At 38.1% G+C, this 9,620-nt stretch overlaps 1 pseudogene; it reads left to right on the forward strand.

The window, feature by feature from the left end:
* The first annotated feature begins 7,803 nt into the window (after positions 1-7,803).
* LOC104239284 (NAC domain-containing protein 37-like) lies at positions 7,804-8,814 on the forward strand (annotated as a pseudogene).
* The last annotated feature ends 806 nt before the right edge of the window (positions 8,815-9,620 follow it).

Below are 9,620 nucleotides of genomic sequence, written 5' to 3' on the forward strand. Positions count from 1 at the left end.
GTGAAAATGCGTCTCGAACCACGTCACAATCAATGCACCCGTGATTGTCGACACATTTGGACTTCGTTGAGATTTGGATTTGGGTCACATCAATGTGCACCCGAATTTAAGAATGTGATTTAATTAAACCGCGCCAACAGAACCTAACGCGTTATTATCTTTGTAGGAGGCCATGAAGTTTATTAAATGGCCTATCTTGAATTCTAAATAATTATCGTCAGTTGTTGAGGGCCCCGCAATTGTTTTTTTTTTGTTTTTTTTTTGGCGAGGCTTATCTTATTATTTTTAGAAGGGCATCCTACAGTGACTACATTTCTATTATTTTTATTTCCAGAGATAGAAGAAAAGAAAGTGTGTGTGCTAATTGAAGTATATACTTCAGCTTAAACCAAACTCCTGTCAATTTTGATTGATTACTTTTAAGGTAAAAAGGACGTCATGCCTTTTACGAAAATGATTTGGTCGAATAAAAGATTACATATGAGATAGATGAAACGCAATACTTAATCCGAACATTTCTTGATTTGAACTTAACTGAACTTATTTGAACTGGGTTAAAAGGATAACTGGCGAAGTAAAATGCTTTAATTTATCATATACGAGTCAGCGAAATACAACGTTTAATCCGAGCATTTCTTGTATTGAGCTTAACCAAACTTATATGGGCTAGTCTTTAAAACAAAACAAAAAACTAAATGAAACAGAAAACGGTATTGTGTAAAGTCGAAATATGCATACTTATACTAAAACAGACAATTGTCGAGCTCAAATACAAAGGGGTGAAACTCAGTCGGCTATCAGTATACTCTTTTGAACTATTGAAACATAAGCTAAATCAATTTCCACAAGGCCTGTTAATGTACTATGAATATTACAGCAAATGCTTGAACTTCTTCAACCTTTTTCATTTCATGCTTTCAAACTGTTCCAATTACATCAATATGGGACTTGAAATGTGTACCTGAAAATGCTGAAAGTGCAAAGGAGAAGGAGAAGAAGATGGGAATCAGCAGCAGCCAAGAGGCAGAATTAACAGTAGCAGCAGGACAAAATGCAGCAGCAATAGCGAGCAAGATAGCAGCAACAATCAGAACAGCACAACAGAAAGGATTCTGTTGCGAGATGGAACTAGAGTTGAAGGAGAACAACTCGATGAAACAGCACACAGTGCGATACTCCAGACAGTCCAATTCCGGAATATACCAATGCAGCAGAACACTAACAATAATCTCGATTGAAGAAAGAACACTGCCTAACGTATTGACAATAAATGAACTTCAGACAAACAAGACCAAATTTCTGATTTCTTAGTCTGTTTTCTCTCTTTCTTGCTCTCTTTCTATTCTTGTCAACTCTCTCTTTTCTTTCTATCTTCCCAGTGTGTGTGTGTTTTTTTTTCTTTTTGGTGTATGTCCATCCTCCTTTTATAAGCCTCAACCCCAGCCCTTTATCAGCCAGTTGGATTAATCAAATAACCCCTCCCATGTGCTGCCCTTTTTCAGTTCCACTTAGCTACTTAAGTATTAGAAAGTTCCCATCATATTCTCTTGGCATGCTTACCTTTTGTGATGTTTATTATTTCTGAAACTAAAGTAGGGTGTGGGCAACAGAATATATCTGACAGCATATGCTGTCAAACCAATTTAAAAATTGAAAGCCCTTTTATGCAGGAGAAAACAGGCTGTGCACAAGGCACATGAGGTGCACCAATGCACATGCTGTGCCAAGTGCACATGCCCTCCATTTCAGAACTTTAAACAAAATAATCCTTTTTACATTACTGATCAATTCAAACAAGCTATAAGTAAACAAAAACTGGTTCTTAATTGACCCAACACATGCTTAGCAGAAGTAAGTTGATTTGTTATTGTTCGGACAGTTGAAACTAATTGACGACTCATGTCGACTCGACTATATTAGTATTAACATACACAAACGTAGCCAAATCAGACATTCAAAAGCATGGGACACATGACTCGACTTATACTGATTAAGCAGGATTATACTTTGAGGAATCAGTAAGTCAGTACAAATTTGGGATACAACCAATACACATGTCTTATCAGAATAGGAGGGGTTCAAACAAAACACAGTGGTTCAGGCAAAGTGGTCAATCAGAAGGTGGTAAAATTTAAAGACACAAATTGAAACAAAACATGACCAGATATTTAAAACAAAACACACGGACTAAAACAAATAAAGGAAACCAAACAAACTCACCTTAAAGCTTGCAAAGTTAAAAATTTGAACTCGGATTTGAACAACTTTCTTAAGGCTGAACGGGCTTTAATCGAAGTGTTTCTCAAATGAGAAACACTTGATTAAAGTCCATCAGACCTTAAACTCTTTGGTTTGAACCGGTTTGAACCAGTGACGAGGGACCTTGTGGTTTCAAAACTCAGATCTAATATTCGTGCTTCCCTGGTTAGATTCGGACCAAACCAAGTATGGTTTGGTCACGAGGAAGGTCCGGGGAGTGTCTGGTATGAAGCTGGGGTTGTTTGGTGTAGATCGAGTTTGACTCGAATCTTCAAATGAAGATTCGAGGACCTGGGGGTGATTCAAACCAAACGGTCAACAGGTCTATGTTCAGGGTGGTGAGGGGGTTCTATGGTGTTCATGGCGAGGTCACCGGTGTTCATGCCGCCGGTTTTCATGGTGGGGGATACAAGGGCGGCTCTAGGGTTTGAAGGGGATGAGGTTGAAGACGAAGGCTGGGGTTCGGATAGGGGGGCAGGGTAGGATTATGACTTTATATAGTTAATGGGTGGATTGATCTCGACCGTTAGATCAATCTAGATCTACGGTCTGGATCTGATAGCTTAAGTGGAACGGTGTCGTTTCAAGGGTAAAGGGTTGGGGTCGGTCCGGGTGAGACGGGTCGGGTTTATTGGTGGGTTACGGGGGATTGATCTTGGCCGTTGATCATTCTGAGATCAACGGTCCAGATCAGGTATGACTCAAACGACGTCGTTTGGACGTCCTGGGCATCAGGTGGCCTGGACCGGGCAGGCCTGGGTCTTGGGCTGTTTGTTTGGGCCAATTTTGTTAAAATTGGCCCAAGTCCGAAAGGGAAGGGGTCTATTTTTTATTTATTTATTTTTTTATTTATTTATTTATTTATTTATTTATTTCTGATTTATTTTAAAACAAAACTAAGCCAAAAAAAAATCAAATTTAAAATTAAATACACACTCAATACAATTATTTGCACACACACTAAAGTATTTCAAAACAGGTAAAGTCAAACCAAATAAAATCACGGACGAAAATGCCTATTCATGATTTTCTATTTAACGACCGGATTACGGTTTGAATTATGCAGGACACATATATTTTTTTTGAATTTTATTTTAATAAAGTAAATAAATAAAAATGGGCTAAGGTCACAAATAAATCAACAAAGTGCCGCACGGAAATCCGAAATTGTACAGCAAGGCCAATTATATTTGTTTTTATTTCTTTTTTGGAGCGATTGTCGTGCTAAAACAAAAATCACGTGTTCACAGCAGCTGTGAGCACGTGATTTTTGTCTTACGCGACAATCGCTCCAAAAGAAATAAAAAATAATAACAAATGGTCCTGCTGTATAATTTTTGGATTTTACGTGGCATTTTGTTAATTATCTATGATTTTTGTCCTTTATTGAAACAAAATAAAAAAAAATAAAAAAAAATGTGTGTGTCATGTGTTGTTTGAACCGTAATCCGGTTATTAAATAGAAAAATCATAAATATGCATCCTTGTCCGTGATTGTTGTTTTGTTTGATTTTACCTGCTTTAAATATTTTAACATATGTGTGCAAATAATTGTATTAAGTGTTTATTTAATTTTAATTTGATTTACTTATGTTTTGTTTTAAAATAAAAAAAATAATATAAGAGAGTGCAGAATTGGGTTGAAAATCAGTTGGGCTTATTTTCATTTTAAATTCGAGGCCCAAAACTCAAACCCAAAACCCCTGTGTAACCCGGTCCACAACAGCTGATACCTAGAACGTCCAAACGACGTCGTAGTGACCTAGTCTGATCTAGGCCGTTGATCTCAGATTGATCAACGACCAAGATCACTTCCCCGTTAACCCATGAACAAACCCGATCCATTCCGCCCGGACCGACCCAACCCCCTTAGGTCTAAAACGACACCGTTTCCCGTTAGTTGAAGGATCCTAGCCCTTCATCGTGCCTCATCCAACGGCCGAGATCAGCCCACCCATTCCATATATAAGCCTCCTACCATACCCTGCCCCCCTATCCAAGACCCCGCCTTCGTCCTCATCCCCTTCCTCTCCAAACCCTAGCCGCCCCTGTATACCTTCACCATGAAAGCCGGCGGCATGGACGCCGGTGATCCCATCCTTAACACCATAGAATCCCCTTGACACCCTGAACATAAATCCACCAACCGTTCAGCTCGAATCCCCTCCCACCTTCTCGAATCTTCATTTGAAGATTCGAGTCGGAACCTAACTTACATCGATTGACCCCAGTTTCATACCAGATAGTCCCCGGACCTCCCTCGTGACCAAACCATGCTTGGTTTGGTTCGAATCTGACCAGGGAAACACGAATCCCAGATCTGATGTTTTTGAACCCTAGGGTTCCTCGTGCCTGTTCCGTGCCTGTTCCGTGCCTGTTTAAACCAAGAGTTTATGGTCTAATGGACCTTAATCGAAGTGTTTCTAATTTGAGAAAACACTTCGATTAAGGGTTCCTCGTGCCTGTTTAAACCAAGAGATTAGGGTCTAATGGACCTTAATCGAAGTGTTTCTCATTTGAGAAACACTTCGATTAAAGTCCGTTCAACCTTGAGAAGGGTCTGTACAACACAAGTTGATTTTTCTGTTTCTGCTTTCAAAGTTTTATGGTAAGTTTGTTTTCTCTTTGTTATTCAGTACGTGTGTGGTTTAAAGGTCTGTTCGTATGGCTGAATGTCTTGTGTAATTTGTGTCTTTGAATTTTTGTCAACTGTTGATTGTCCACCTTGCCTGTACCCTTTTGTTTGATCGAATGTTTTCTCATTCACTGATAATGTGTGTGTATGTGAACTGCCTAATTGATTGAATTGAAATGGTTTGAGTAATTAATCCCCAAGTTAACCTCTGTATTAACATTGCAATCAGAACCCCTTGTGTGATACTCTTGGATTTCTGATTATTGGCTTCGATTGTATGTGTTATAACTAGTATAGTCGAGTCGACATATGTCGTCAATTAGTTTCAGTTTTCCGAACAATAACCAATTGACCTGCTTCTGTTAAGCATTGCCTAAATCAATTAGGAACTGAGTTTAGTAACTTATAGTTGTTAATTTGACTTCAGAAATCTAAGGTTTGGTCTGTAATTACAATCTGAATTGATGGCATGTGCACTTGTGCACAACATGTGCATAAAGACCCTTTTTGAATTAAATAGTTTGACAGCATATGCTATCAGGTTACATTCTGCTGCCCATATTCTGCTTTAGTTTCAGAAATAATAAACATTACTCAAAAGGTAAGCCTGCCAAGGGAATATCATGGGGTTGTGTTCTTATTTAAATAGTAAGTGAAAACTGAAAAGAAGATAGCACATGGGAGGGGTGCTCTAATTGTCTAAACAGGTTGTTAAAGGGCTGATTTTAGGTTTATAAAAGGGGGAACTTCCATCAGTTTAAGGGAGAAGAGACAGATAGAGAGAGAGAAAGAAGAAGAGGGAGAACTGGAAGTTCTGAAAAACAGTAAAACTGGAAAAGGTTTCTTTCTGATAACTCAAGTATAATTTCAAAACTGAAGACTGATATTGGATTTTGAAAAAAAAAAGAGATAGGGGAGGGATATACAGAAAATCAGCAACTGTTTCTTCCTTGTTTGTGTGATTCTCAGTTCGTTCGACCTGTTCAATCAACTCTATTTTCTTTCAAGTATCAGTTGAGTTCATTGGTGGATTCACATTGTTTGTTTTATCCTGGATTTGATCTGTCTTGGAGTTTTGTCTCCACTGCGTTGTTTGCTGCTGTCTTTCAGCCATTTTTCCATCGGTTCTAACTGTATCTTGCACTGGGAGCTGTTCTATTTGTTACCTGTTGTTACTGCTACTGTTTCTGTTTGCCATTGTCATTCTACTGACCTCCTGCTTCTTTCATTGTAAGCATCTCCTCAGGTACACATTTCGAATCTGTCTGATGTAACTGATGTCGCAATGAAAGTTTGAATCGAAAGATCTGAAGGAATTATATTCATCTGTTGCTTCACTTACAAATTTTTATAAATGTTGTCAAGCTGTGTACATTTTAGTTTATTAGTCTAATAGAGAATACATTAGTAAGCTTGTACTTAATTAAAGTTTATTTTGATATGAAACCGCGATATTTGATTCATTTAGTAGCATACAGGATGTAAATACAATTCATGGAATGTGAAACTATTTAATACGATTGTTAAAATTAAACTCACTCTTTCAGCATGCTTTGAATAGGTAGGGGGAAAATGGCTTTTAAATCTAGCCAAATATGATACAGTTTTGAATCACCCAGTTCGATTTCCTTTAGGCAGTTTATAGGATTAGTTTTGAACATCATCGGTAACACCCTTTAATAAGGAATTCTATTAATCCTGTTTAAGCAAGTTAATTGAAATCCGACTTTAGGATGTTGTTTAGATTAAGTGTTGTATTTCGTCGATCTCGCATGTGACTTCTTTGTCCAATTAAAGCATGTTTCACAAGGTATGACGTCTCTCCATTTTATAAGTAATTAATCAAAAGTTGATAAGGATCCGGGTTAGGACAAAGCATATACTTGAATTAACGTGTGTCTTTCTTCTTCTATTTTTAGACAAACGCATTTAGAAATGTAGTCGCTTTAGGATATCCTTTCTAAAATAGAGACGAGCCTCGCCAAATAAAAATGCAAATTGCGGGGCCCTCAATAACTAACTCTAATAAATATTTAGAATTCAGGACAAGCCGTTTAGTAAATTTCATGGCCTTCCCCGAAAATAATAATGCGTTAGACTCTTTAGAGGCGGCTTAATTAAATTAGATTTCGGGTGCACATTGATGTGACCCGAATCCAAATCTCAACGGAGTCGAAATATGTTGACAACTACGGGTGCATTGATTGTGACGCGGTTCGAGATGCATTTTCACGACGTTGCAATTCTATAAAAATAAATGATAATAATAAAAACGGTTTAAACTTAATAAAAGCACATAAGTCACAACATGTATTTAAATCAGATATTTAGCCATTATAACAATTTAAGCGACCGTGCTAGAACCACGGGATTCAAGGGTGCCTAACACCTTCCCTCGGGTCAACAGAATTCCTTACTTAGAATTTCTGGTTCGCAGACTTCATTTGGAAAAGTCGAAAATTTCCTCGATTTGGGATTCAAGATAAACCGGTGACTTGGGACACCAAAAACCAAACCTTTCCCAAGTGGCGACTCTGAATTAAATAAATAATCTCATTTCGAATATTGTCACTTAATTTGGAAAAACTCCCGTCGCGCATTTAACCCTTCGGGGCGGGGCGCGCAAAAAGGAGGTGTGACAAACGTACGGAAAGTATATAGGATCACGATCTTCTCCACATATTGTACCAATCAGCAGCTTCCAGGTAAAACCCTAAAAGAAATGAAACAAATCGTGCATGAAAAATAAGTTATATATCCAACTCCAAATAGCTATAGTCTATAAGTATAGAGTACCTCAAAACTCAACCATCAATTCATAGCTAGCTACTGTATCTTAGTAAGGTTTCCGCCATTCTACTATTTCTTCCTTACTCATAATTTCTTCGCGGCAGTAGTACTGTTCATTAATGGAGTATTCTCAGGCTAAGTGTTTTTCTCGCCCGATGGGTCATCGCTTTCATCCGACGAGCAGGGAAGTGCTCAAGTATCTAATAGGGTTTGTGAGAGACGAGCCACTTCACTCTCAGAATGAACTCATGCAGGTGGAGGATCTCTACGCCGACAAGGAGCCATGGCAGATTTTCGAAGCTTATGATCAGGGAAACAACAACAACAACACTCGTTACTTCGTAATGCCGTAGAAGAAAGAGAAGCCAACGTGGAAAAGAGTTTCAAGAACTGTCGGGAAGGGAACTTGGAAGCCTCAAGGCAAAGGCCGAGAGGTGTTTGATGATAAAGGAAGACTCATGGGATACGTGAAAAGTTTGAAGTACATCCCCGCTAACAAATCGTCAAACAATGTGAATGGCGAGTGGTTGATGACAGAGTACTCTTTGTTTGATCGTTATCTGGCTGCTAGGGAGATTAAGAACAAAGGTTTTGTAATTTGTAAGATCAAGAAGAAGGGCAAACCTGGTGACAAGAAAAAAGGAAACAATATAATTGATGAGGTAGTTAATGATGAGAATATGAGAGATATTGAAGAATTTATCAACACCGTGTTGCCAGAAGATGTTCAAGTTGAAGACAATGGTACAAGGTCGAATGGTACTATAGCAAAGCTGGATGATCAAGAGAATAATATTATCCAATATGTAGAGGGAGATCAAGTTAGAGACCATGTACTTGGTTTGTTGGATTCCATAGAGGATATTGTTGATGTGAATGATCATGAGGAGTATGTTGAAGATTGCGTAGATGAGGGGGATGAAGTTCAAGTCCATTTACTTGAAGAATACATTGATTCCGTTCTGCAATCAGAAGATGTTCAAGCTGAAGACAACGGAATGATGTCGTGGAATGATATTATAGTAAAGGATGATGAAGAGAATATGGAATACCAAGTCAAAGACAATCAACATGCTACATTCTGGGCTTCCGCGGAAGATGTCGATCTGGATACTATCAATTTCTGTTAGTCATAGGATATATTTGCTAGATATATAATGTAGTTTAATAATCCCAAGCTATCTCTTAGATAAAGTTACAAACCTGTACTACAATACTACTCCTATGATTTATCAATATATTTTGAATTTTTCTTATGTTTCTGTAATACTAGTTTTTAACTAGCTAGGGATATGTGGTCGACATATTAAAGATGGCCGTTGATAGTTTATGTAGTACTACTAAAACTTAATAATACTAAAAGTTCTGCCAAATTTTTTGTAACGACCCGACCGGTCGTTTTGAGCTTTTGCACTTCGCTCGCCAGTTCTTGGGCATTACTTGCCCCGTGTGGTGTATTATGACTTGTGTAAATCATTGGTGTTGGGTTTCAGGTTAATCGGAATGAATTTGGAAGAATAGTCTCAGTTGAAAGCTTTAAATTTGAAAGGCTTGACCAAGAGTTGACTTATGTGTAGTTGATCTCGGATCAGAATTTTTATGATTTGTCTAGCTCCATTAGTTGATTTATGACTTAGGAGCGTGATCAGAATTGGTTTTGGAGGTCCGGCATGGAATTTGGCTTGAATTGGCGAAAGTAGTATTTTAGCGATTTCCGGTTGATACGTGAGATTTTGATTCAAGGGTCGGAATGGAATTCCGAGAGTTGCTGTGGCTTCATTATGTGATTTGGGATGTGTGTGCAAAATTTCATGTCATTCGGAGGTGATTTAGTCGGGGTTATGATCAAATGCATGTTTCGGAAGTTTTTGGAAAACTTAGGCTTGAATTCGATGTGAATTGATGGTTTTGATGTTGTTTGAGGTGTTTTGTTGAT

The sequence above is a fragment of the Nicotiana sylvestris genome, chromosome 1 (assembly GCF_000393655.2).
Source record: "Nicotiana sylvestris chromosome 1, ASM39365v2, whole genome shotgun sequence".
In the NCBI taxonomy this organism is placed as follows: domain Eukaryota; kingdom Viridiplantae; phylum Streptophyta; class Magnoliopsida; order Solanales; family Solanaceae; genus Nicotiana; species Nicotiana sylvestris.